A 12042-nucleotide genomic window follows, 5' to 3' on the forward strand; every position below is an offset into this window, starting at 1 on the left:
GCTTGATGCCAATCATACTGATAATCACCGGCTGTGACGTCACTTACCCACTCAAACTGCAACTGAATCACCTCGATTTCAAATGCTAGAGCGATGTCAGAACAATTTACTCAACTCTCCCCGCACTTTCTCATTTTACATTTTATTTTATTTATCTCATTTTATTTTATTTATTTTTCAGCTTAGAGTTAAAAAGGTAAGATTTTCAATCAAATATAAATAGCCTAACAGGGTTTCTTATCATTGTGTGACACAAGTTTATTTAAGAGATTTTAAAATGCCTACATAATTCTTTAAAACAAAACTTTAATACAAAGGACTTTAGACAATCTCCTAGAAACATGCAGTTATCTTCAGCATGGTCCCACCTTATGCTCTCCATTTACAGGGAGTGCTAACAAATTAAATAGGATAAAGCAAAACTACTTACAACTGTCTGATACTTAAATATGCTATACTTAAATTAACTTCAACTTAAAATGCAAGTCTTCACAAAATGTCCAAAAAATTTTTTTAAACTATTTTTAAAATGTCTGCTCTTTCCTAATGAAAATGGAGGGGGGGGGATAAAAAAGAAAGAAAGAAAGGAAAGAAAAAGAAAAAGAAAAAAGCCGCACAAACAAGGCACATTGAAGAGCCTGTTCTCACGTGAAAACACTGGGAGGTGGATTCCTTTGTTTTGTTCTCAGTGAAGCCCTTTTACAAATGTGGTGCTCAGAATCGCATATTCTGTATTGATGATATTAGATTCCTGTCAAGAATAGCAGGAACGCTCTTGCTGATGGGCTGCAGAGGAACCAGCACCTCCATGCACACGTCTTATATAAGCCTAACAGTTGCTTTTCTTCATAAATCAATCTATTGTTGCACTTCATAATGAGAAGGCAGATTTACTGCCTTTTACCGCCTTTTCTCACCATCAGAAAGATCCCTATTTGGGTAATAGAACATTTCTCTTCTTAAAGCGTGTTTGGGATTAGGAAGGCAGGGGCAAGAACCTTTAACATCTGCTCCCTCCAAATGAATGACACGTCTAGTTCTCACACTCAGGATGTTGAAAAGCAAATACCCTAAGTTGATAAAAATCCTCACACTTGAAGAAGCACAATACTCTAAATCCACTGAAATCATGTCTCAAACACACATTTAAACTTGAAGTTCATCCAGTAAAACTTAGAATTCAGATAGCTAACACTGCCACTCAGGCAACAGGAGTTCAGAAAAAAAAAGACCTGGAACTCATCATCTTCAGTTTTCTCCAATCCTAGAAGCAAATGTAAAGTCAAGCTAGTAAGTCTTGCATCTTTCAAATCTCCACGTTGTACAAGAAGAATAAAAACAGTTTATAATATATAGTCTTGCATGCTTCTGTTTTTATTTACTTAATGTTTTCCCCTTAGGGAGAAATATTTAAGAATTATGAACGTTAGGCTTTAATTTAAAAATCAAGAGAAAAGCACTTGTCAGCATCTAATTCCTAACCATCTGCCTTTTAAAAATACACGCACGCACGCCTCACCCACTCACTCCAGTCAGGTTTGACAATTCTCAGCGAGTAAGTGGATCTTGATGGATCTAAACATGAAGTCTCAGGAATCATGGCTCTAATTCTGGAAACAAGCTATCTTTAAACAAGCACTGTAATTCCCACCAGCAAACACAGTCAGTCACAGATTTCAGATAGACAGACTCCATGCAAGACAAATAAATAATGATGGGCTGGTACTGAATTCAAGAAGAATTTCTATTTTGAAGAAAACTAACCGATATCTTCTGTCCATGAATATGGAGCACTGCCTTGAAGTTAACACTTCTTGTTACTTTGGGTTATCTTTTGTCACTTACCCAAATGCTTTCTGACATTTTTATAGGCTTTTATCCCAAAGACATCAGTATTTATGGTCTTTATTCATGTGGGGTTTCTGTTTTCATTCACTGGTTACTAATCATCAAATAGATTTTTTTTTTAAATGGGAATGAAATCGGCTCAAAGGATGTCCTTCAACAATGGCGGCCCAGGACAGCACCAGCTAGGTCTCCTCGGCTTCTCTAGCTCTGCTCAATCTTCCTTTCCTTACAGGCAAGTTAATGAGGGTCCCAGGTCTACACTGTTCAAGTAAGGGAACAACCCGAATGATTTGCTGCTTTCCTGGAGGATGGTTTGGAACCATTTCTGAATCGATCCTCAAAAAAACTTTTAATTTCAATATCTCAAGAGTGATTTAAAAGTCAAACTCTGTTTCCAGTATTCACAGAACAAGATCATTTCCTATATGTACTTGTAGAATCATTATTCCAGAAAAGCACAACTCTATGAACCTTAGCATGTATTTAAACATATATATGTTTCAAAAACATGTATGGTATTCTAAAGCTTCGGCATTTAGCCTATTGCATGCCTTTTTAGCTTTTCCCAACACTGTCAAAGCTACTAGTCACATTTCACTTACTATGCATACAATGCCCAGGGCCAAAATGCAAAAGCAAAACAAAACAAAAACAAACAAACAAAAAACCAGATCTTTCTTCTTACTTAACTGCACTTAAGACATCTAAGAGACTGGCTGGTTTTCCTCTTATGAGTAACGTAAAGGATGCAATCATGTCTTCTCTGCAAGCTTGCTACTGGAAACCCTAAAGCCAAATGAGTCTAAAGAGTGGTGCTTCCTTCTAAGTTAAATCTATGGAGGAAGATTAGTAACACTGACACTGTTACCCTCTCATGAGTTTCTTGATAAGCCAAGCAGATTGCACAGTTCCCTGGGTGTGTGCAACTGCAGGGGAAGGGCTGGGGGTGAGGGTGGGGGTGGGGGTGGGCAAGGAGAGGGGACAGCATCTTGGCAGGGCCCTGAGGCTCTGCTCACTGCTCTAAAATACAATCCACTAAATACGAGCTTCTTGGGGTGACTCATTAGGATCAGCCTCTGCTCTGTACGAAATCACAACGCAATGAAAAATTTCAAAAGGAAACAAATGTTTGAAACCAAACAAATGAATAAGTGAACAAAACATTCCCAAATGTTTGTTGTTGTTGTTTTTTAGAATGTTTTTAGATACCTCTACATGTAGGTAAACCCAACACATTCCATCTCACCAGAAAAAGATATTTCAAGATCAGTATTTATATTTAATTACTTGGCCCATTATGTTCAAGATTAACTATTTGGATATCATTACCATACACAGATACACATGGGGAAAAAAATCTCCTTGACTATATTTCCAAGATCTATTTATTTCTGTTGATTAATGTACATGCTTTCTGATAGTCCAAATACATAACCCAATAATATATTTCTTTAGGGAAAAATGGCTAATGTCATTGTCCATGTGTTAATATCTAATGATACTCAGTGGATGGAGATTCATTAAATCTTGTGACTATTTAAATTATATTTGTCATATATATTAATCTGAAAGTGAACTCAAATTCCATTTAAAAAGGTTTAGAAGGTTCAAAATAAAAATATATGTACTTAGGTAATAATTTTTAAATGCTTATTGAAAAATATTTCTATATACATTTAATTGATAACTAATTTTTATCAAGACTGCTATTAGTTCTATTGGATAAGTGAAGTTTTGCAATATTTGTTCTTAAGCATAAAAGCACATGAGCAGTGAAAACCATCTCAGAGATGTGACTTCTCAAAGTGATGTGCTATATAGTTAGGGCATAGGAAGAACAGCATTATATTTTGCTGAGCGCAAAGACTTGGTTCTGACCACTAGGGTATTGGCAGTTCTAAAGCTTAGCATCTCTTAGAAAGCAAGAGTATTCTTCAGAAGTGTATAGTTGCAAATAGAAAAAAAAAGGCTTTTACTTTTCTATATTCATTTTAAGAACTCAGTGGCATTAAAATGTGTATAAATGTCCTGAAGTTACATTTTTCTTTCTTTTCTCAGAAAGAGATTTTTCTTGTACTTTAAATCACTAGGGGTGGGGCGGGGAGGGTACATATCACAGTTCCATTATACAGTGAGATATTATAAAATACTGCCTATGCATAAAACACTCTCAGATTTTTTTCCAATTAGATCAGGCACGCTACATGCAAATTCGTGGCCTAAAACTGGAAAGATTTTTCTGACTTCTTCCATCATCTGCGCCTTTGTTCTGTCGCGTTCACCCCTTTTAGAACACCATGTGTAACATCTTAGAAACTCTCTCCTATATAATTCCTGGTCACGGCAAATAAACTTTACATATAGCTGGCCTTTAAAAACAAGCAACAGAGCAAGCAAAGAAATCGTCCTCACCTCTTTCAAAATCAAGCAGAGTAGCCCTCAGGAACACAGACGTGCCCGAGTTCACAAGTGTCAGGAAGAGTAGCCCTCAGGAACACAGACGTGCCCGAGTTCACAAGCGTCAGGAAGGAGCTGAGCGCTGGGACAATGATTCTCTTGAGAAGAAAGAACTCTGCTTGGGCACCCACTGTATATTTAGATTGGATTGGCAGTTTAAATGACAGCAAACACATGGTCATGACTTTGCAATTGCTCATTCATCCGACATGCACACACAGGCTAATCAGAGGCAAACATCCACCCTGAACTGTTTTAGAAACAGCTTCTTCTATCTGATACTACTGTAAGTGCAGTGAGCAGACATTCTGCTAGAGATCAGATGTCAAACACTCAACTCTTCTCCTATACCCGGACCCTCGGTCACACTGCTTTCTAATTCCAGGCAATTTTCTAAAATAAATCTGACACCGAAAGTTTCAGGAAACCCACTATTTTTTTTGACTGCGCACTTTTATGAAGCTCACAGTTAAAAAAAAAAAAAAGTGACTATGTAAGGGTTCCAGGATCTTTGTCATATAACTGCTTTAACTGTGGGACCTGCCCCTCCCATCTATGGGCAGCACACACACGCCCCTAGTCTGTAAATAGGGCAAACTCACCACAGATGATCAGCCTTTTTTTTTTTTTTTTTTTTTTTTTGGTATGTGCAAACAGGATTTAGTAGCATTAAAGGTGAAGATAGTGGATGTGAACTTTAAGTTACTATTCACAAACGGAACTCTTATTTTCTAGTACATACAAAGAGAAAACACTGAAGCCAGTATTTACACTCGTCTGCTAACCATGCCAGCCAGGCTGCTGAGGTGTGAATGCACACAGGCATGGGAATCCATGTTACTTAAAGCAAGAAGCAGAAAGCAATCGAGGCCATTTGCTCTACAATCGAGGGGCAGGTTATTAAATAGGCAACTTATCTTAAAATACCTATGTTCTACTTGACACGGGTATATACTTATTTAATGTCAAGTACTTTGAAAATATCAGTTCAACATACAGATGGCATGAACAGAATAGTTCTCAGGGCTCAGCCTGTTTCCACCACACTGTGACCGTGTGGCCTTAGCCAAGTAATGTGGTCTGTCCAAGTTTCAGTCTTTCATTTCTAAGGTGAGGAAAGGGAATTTCCTGGTGTCAGCTTATATGATAACTGAGTATATATGCAGTGCAAAGTGGTCAGGGCAGACTACGGGTAAAACTGACAAATATTAGCTACTCTTTTTTATTTTTTCCTTTTTTCTTCTTCTTCTTCTTCTTTTTTTTTTTTTTTTCCGGGGGTGGGGAGAGTAGTTTGTTTAGTTTGGTTTGGTTTTTGAAGAGAGATTTTTCTCTGTGTAGCCTTGGCTGTCCTGGACTCGCTTTGTAGGCCAGGCTGGCCTTGAACTCACAGCGATCCACCTGCCTCTGCTGCCCCAAGTGCTGGGATTACAGGTGTGCACCACTGTGCCTGGCAAATATTAGCCATTCTTATCGTCAATAAGGGTAACTATGAAATTATGACTTAAGAAAAGTTCTCCCTGAGTCCACTGGGCTTGCCTAATGTCTTCTCATGATAGCCTTTCCTGAATATACCTGGAACTCCAAAGAAATAGGGCGACCTCTTTGGCACTGGTCCAACTTCTCAAGCAGCGAGTGTCTGCACTATCTAGCTCAGTGTCTCACATATAGGACATTCTAGAGGGACTTTATACAAACAGAACAATACACGTTTTAAAGAGGTGAGCTCTGGGATTGGAGGACAGCTCAGCACCTAAAAACCCACTTATTGCTCATGCAGAACCAGATTTGGTTCCAGCACCCAACATGGTGGCTCACAACCATCTGTAACTGCACTTCTGGGGGACCCAGCACCCCTTTCTGACCTCAGTGGATATTAGACACACACATACATGCAGGTAAAACACATACAGAAAAAAAAAGCTTAAAAAATTAAAGAAGTCAACAAGCAGAAGACATTTATAGACAAGAAATGCCTGCTCATGTAATTACACAGAATTCTCAGCAAAGAGAAGTGAAACTCATAGCTTAGGGTTGAGAGGCCTTTTCTCCCACACAGAATGTGGCTCTAAAAATACCAAGAATAAGATCCAAAGAAAACACTAACAGTATGATACCGTCATTGATCGTTCATTTAAATTTTACAAAGTTGGACATTACTGTCACGTGCAATAGGTCTTAGGCATAAAAACATAAAACAGATAGATGCTCACTGTGTGGTGTCAGAGATACTTGCCTAGTAGTTTTGGTTACCTTTCCCCTATTTATTTATTCCTTCTTTCATTCATTTATTTAATTGCTTTATAGCCTGGTCCCAGCCCCCTCCTTCCTCTCTTCCCAGTCCCACCCACACACTCCCTCCTCCTCTTCCTTCTTCCCAGAAAAGTGGAGTTCCCCCACGTGATACCAATCCACTCTGGCACCTGAAGTCACAGCAGGACTGAGTGTATCCTCTCCCACCAGAGAGTGACAGGGAAGCCCAGCTAGCCCAGTTACCAGCAGCACACAACAGAGTCAGAGACAGCCCTACTCCCACTGTTAGGGTACCCACATGGTGAGCAAGCTGCACATCTGCTACATGAGTAGGGACTAGAAATCGGGGGAGGGGGCATCTCTAGCACAGGGGACACTGTGCTATGATGGTGACCATAGCTGAGACTCCAAGCAATGAATGTTAAGGAGCACGAAGTTGGCACCTCCCAGCAGAGGGATGGGGATACCAACCCACTCACAAAACTTTTGGCCCAAAATGTGCCTTGTCTAAAATAAGTATAGGGGTAAAGATGGACCAGAGATTGAGGGAATGGCAAACCAGTGACTGGCCTAACTTGGGACCCACCCCATGGGAGAGAGCCAACCACTGTCACTATTAATGGTACTCTGCTATACTTGTAGGCAGGTGCCTAGCGTTACTGTCTTCTCGGAGGCTTTATCCAGCAGTTGATGGAATCAGATGCAGAGACCCCCAGCTAAACAGTGGCCCAAGCTTAGAGACTGCTGTGGAAGAGTGGGAGGAAGGACAGAGCGAGCCAGAGGGGATATAGTACAGGATAACATACTACAATCCACAGACCCAAAGAAGCCAAGGGATGCCCAAGGGAAGATGCTTGATCTCACCAGGAACAGGAAATACATCTGAGGTAGATGGAGGAAGAGAACTGGGTGAGAGATGGATAGGGAAGATAAAGGGGTAGGGGGTGGGGCAGGATAGGTGGGCAAAAAAGCAGGAGGGGGAGTGAGGGGAAGAACAGGGGAGGGAATAGGCTACTTATAAAAGTATTACAGTTTAATTAAAACCCCTCTATGCTGTCCCAACAAATGAGATTGCATAGATAATTTATTATATGGTATCATTACCATCAAACTCTTTCTGCTTTTTCTTTAAGCACAATTGCTAGTGTCATCCAGTGTCTGTTCCTTTAGTAGGAGATTCTGTTATAAATAGAAGCAAATGTAATGTAGCTAGGAAATAAGGGTATTCTCCGTGTTAATGCAATCCCAAAGCATGTTGTTAAATGTTGTCTATACATACTATTAAAATTTAATATAACCTAACACAATTACCATCAATGGGATGCAGGTGTTGGATAATTACACTACTATCAACACTACGGGCAAATTAAGATTTCTTTCCCATATGACAGAGTACTGATACATATCAATGCACTGGTTTACTGAATCTGCAGGATCAAAAGGCGCTGCATATGGCACTAATAAATCAAATAGAGTCATCAAATCTACAGCCTGTTTTCTTTGGCTAAATCAGCAAAGTTCTACTCACAGAACCTTATCTACTCCTAAAAATCCTCTGCCAAACCAAATGTAACTTACAAGGAGTACAGAATATATAGCAGTCCCCAGCTGTGTGCACCTCTCCCTCCCCCCCCCGTGGCTTTTGAAGTTGAGGGGATCCTACTGTGTGATGGTCTCACTTGAGATTATCTGTTTCCCGACATTGTTGATTTTTGGAAGCTCATAGTCAAGGAAAATTTCACCCAGAAGTAAAAGCGTACCTCGGGGTTCAGACTGGGAAGAAATGTTTTTATTTACTGACGAAACCTACAATAAAGTACTTAATTTAAAAACTCTGATGTAGTAATACATGCTAGAAATAATGAAGAATTCCACAAAAGCTTTCCTATGCTATAAAAAAAAAAATATCAGGAAGAATTCCTGGTGCTGCATAGTTTGCTCCGGCCAGCCGAGTTCAGGAATTGCTTTCTGATGAAATGGCCCTCAGTTGTGTGTGACAGCAGTGTTAGCTGAAAGGGAAGGGATGAGGAAGAGACACCGGAAGGAGGAAGCCACCCCCAGACAAGCCTAACCACCTTGCAGGTGACACCCCCAAGGATACCGTCCTGACAGATGATCCAGTGTATCGATCACCAACCTTTAAGAATATGACAAATATAACATATGTTGGACATGGATGCTCAAACAAGATCTAAACAAGGACAGCACCAACAGTCTAATTAACATGGAAAGAGAGATCTTACAGGGACCCTAAGCCTACATTAAAAACTACAGGCAACTAAGGAACTTTGAGAACAGGAAAGAAAGAATTTGAGAAAGAGCATAGGGTATATGGAATGGTCGGAGAGAGAAAAGGGAAAGGGAATATGATGTAATTGTATTTTAATTAAAAAATATTCATGACTTATGTTGTGACCATAGTGTTTTATATTCATTACAAAACTAATATGCATTTTCAAATATTTTATAATATTTATGTTTGAAATATATAAAGAAAACATTTGCCTTGGCTCAAATGAGAATATAACCCTAAGGATTCTCTCTATGCCCAGAAGAATTTTAGAAATAGTTAACAATTTATCCTAAAATGTCAAAAATCTCAGGCAAGAACCCTTACTCAGTCTCTGACACATACACACTCAAGTTGTGGCAATCACAAATGCCAAGGGTACCAATGCATTTTGAAAGGATCTCAAGTTGAGGACCACCACCCAGAACAACTGAAGCCATCTTCAGAAGCTGCGCATAGTCACGCACCATCAACTCACTGGTAGTACATTTTAGTTAAGTTATAAAGCCAAGACCCGTGTGAAAACAATACCTTTGGTCTGGCAAGACACAGCTCGATGGTCTCTCTCTAACCGAGATGCTAAGGGCAGGTACTCAGGTCCTCTTGAGTAATGGCCTGGTCTGCAGTCTCCTAGATGAAACCAGGTTCCCACTCCCAGCTATGCCGCCATTTCTATATTTCATACACAGAACAAGTAAAGACACAAGACACTTGGTCAAACAAGTACAAAAAATATTTACTATAGTGCCACCACCGAAGCCACATGACCAGCGTTTTGTCTTGGGAAAGTCTCTTCTGTGCGTAAGTAACAAAACAGGCTGGAAAAGAGCTGCAGAGACACAGACTGCCAGAGTAAGAGCACCATTGAAATGTGCTGGCCAGCAGTCCTACGTATATCCCGGTAGAAGCCAATAAACTCAAAATCTGACAGGCTAGCCCTGAAGAGTTTGAGTGTGTCTACAAATGACTTTCTGCATTGGCTGTAGCTTAGCTAAAGAAAAAAACAACAAGGAGCAGAATTTTCTGGGTCCTGGCGTCAGTGTGTGTTTGGAGGCCAAATTTCCGGGGCAATGGAGCTTGTGGGAATGGACAGTGCCTATTTATAGACTTTCAGCTGCTACAGATATCACTGAGATGACAGACTCCATTCCATGGATGCCCTGCTCATCCGATCTAAAGATGTTCTAGAATGACATAGCTGTCTGAATATCTAAGTTCACTGAAGATCCCAGACGTTAAAAAGACAAGAAAACAAACAAACAAACAAAAAAAAAAAACCCAAAAGAACGAACAAAACCCACAAAAAAAAACCCTACTTCTTGCTTATCTATTTTTGTCGACATTAGTGTTGATCATTCCAATGCTATAATGAACACGCTAGTGTGCATACACACACACACACACACACACACACACACACACACACACACACACAAGCATGCATGAATATAGTCTGTTTTGTGCCATCTTAAAGTACTAAGATGGCCTCTCATGTCCTCCTACTGGTGTAGGTTTTGCTTTGTGCATAAGTTATCTTAAAATCTATATTAGACTCTTTTCCCCAGAATCCCACTCAATAAAACTGAGGATGAAAAGAGAATCTTCTTTACTTTACTCTATATGGTGGGAGTTGGTACCATTTTCCCATGAAAGGTCTAATAGCAAAGATTTGTATTTCACAGGCATTACAACCTCTGTCAGAACTACTCAACTCTGATCTTATAACATAAGAGAAGCCCCAAATGAAAACAAGTGATTGTGACTGTGTTTAATAAAGTTTTATTAATAAAAACAAGCAGTGGATGAGGTCTTGGATCTGGGTTGCAGTTTACTGCCCCCTGATCTATGGGCATGTAGCACAGCAGCGTATTCACAGTAGGGAGGAATTTGGTAACTTTGCTAAACCACATTTTTCTGGATTGGTTTAACATATGACTTCACTTATAAAATGGCTTTTTCTTGAGGACAGGTGTTTAGTGAGCCCACACATAAGCTACTCCCTTTCTGCTCCTTTGAGGTTACCAACTCAGCATTTTATCCTAGAAGAACAATGGTTTGGCCTTGGTGTCCACGCTTCCCAGGATTAATGTGGAGGACCTGACTGTGCTGTATTACACCGAAGAGGGAGATCTTACAGCATTTGTATTGTTGAGTGTGTACAAATACCAATAAAAGTCTCACCAATAAAATAAACTACTCCTTAATTAGTGCTAATATGGCAAGATCTTGGAGAACTGGCACTTAAAAGTTATAAACATCCTAAGTTGCTGCAAATGCTTGCAGGAGAGCTATCCAAAGGTCATTCTTTTAGCAAGTGCAGTCCATTAGCTGTTTGATAAGTTGGATATTTAAAGTAGGTAGTAAGTTTTAGATATTGCAAAGTCCAAGGTCTATAAACAGAAATACAGGAGTGGCTCCTTTCCCTGGTAGGGGAGGAAAGGGCTGTCACATCGCCAGAACTGTAAATAACAGCCAATCAAGTCTTTCTGCATACAGCTCAAAGTTTAAAGTGACACTAAGGAAGATCAACCAATGCCTTGATTTCCTCCTCTACACTAGATTCTCTATGCTAGAAATTTTATTTATTTATTTTTATTGAAAAATAAAATAATTCATATTACATCTCATTTGCTATCCCATCCCATGCATCCTCCCATTCCTCCCTCCCTCCCGCTTTCACCCCATTCCCCTTCCCTATGACTGTGACTGAGGGGGATCTCCTCGCCCTGAATATGATGCTAGGGTATCAAGTCTCTTCTTGGTAGTCTGTTATCCTTCCTCCAAGTGCCATCGGGCCTCCCCATCAAGGGGACATGGCCAAATATGGGGCACCAGAGTTCTATACTAGAACTTTTAATTAAATTGATTCAGCTGTAAGCCTCAAGTTAAAAGGTAGGGTTAAGTCCTGGATGAATAAGAAAGCTGTAATTTATTTATTTATTTATTTATATGTTGTGAGTACTTAGTCTGATAAAACAAACAGCTGACAAAGAAAGAAAGAAAGAAAGGATGGATGGATGGGTAACTAACTAAATAAATAAAATACAAGGGTTAAGGAAGAATGGGAGGGTTGCATATTTATTTCTTTTTAAATTTCTTTTCCCTTCAAATAAATTTCCCATTTGAGAACAACAATAATTACGTATGGGCAAACATAAAGCGTAACCAGGAATTCAGGGAGAAATGATGCCACTGGA

The 12042-nt window shown here is 39.6% G+C and overlaps 1 protein-coding gene across 4 annotated transcripts in view; it reads right to left on the reverse strand.

Moving 5' to 3' along the window:
• Positions 1-12042, reverse strand: part of MLLT3 (MLLT3 super elongation complex subunit) — a 264901-nt gene that overhangs the window by 28736 nt on the left and 224123 nt on the right. Inside the window, exon 1 of one of the 4 annotated variants that reach the window (XM_084773579.1) lies at positions 4261-5999. The exons of the other annotated variants lie outside the window; for them this stretch is intronic. The gene's annotated coding sequence lies outside the window, so the exon portion shown is untranslated. Of the gene's footprint in view, positions 1-4260; positions 6000-12042 lie in introns of those variants that run through there. 4 annotated transcript variants of the gene reach the window in all.

The sequence above is a fragment of the Acomys minous genome, assembly GCF_964271855.1.
Source record: "Acomys minous genome assembly, chromosome: 1".
In the NCBI taxonomy this organism is placed as follows: Eukaryota; Metazoa; Chordata; class Mammalia; order Rodentia; family Muridae; genus Acomys; species Acomys minous.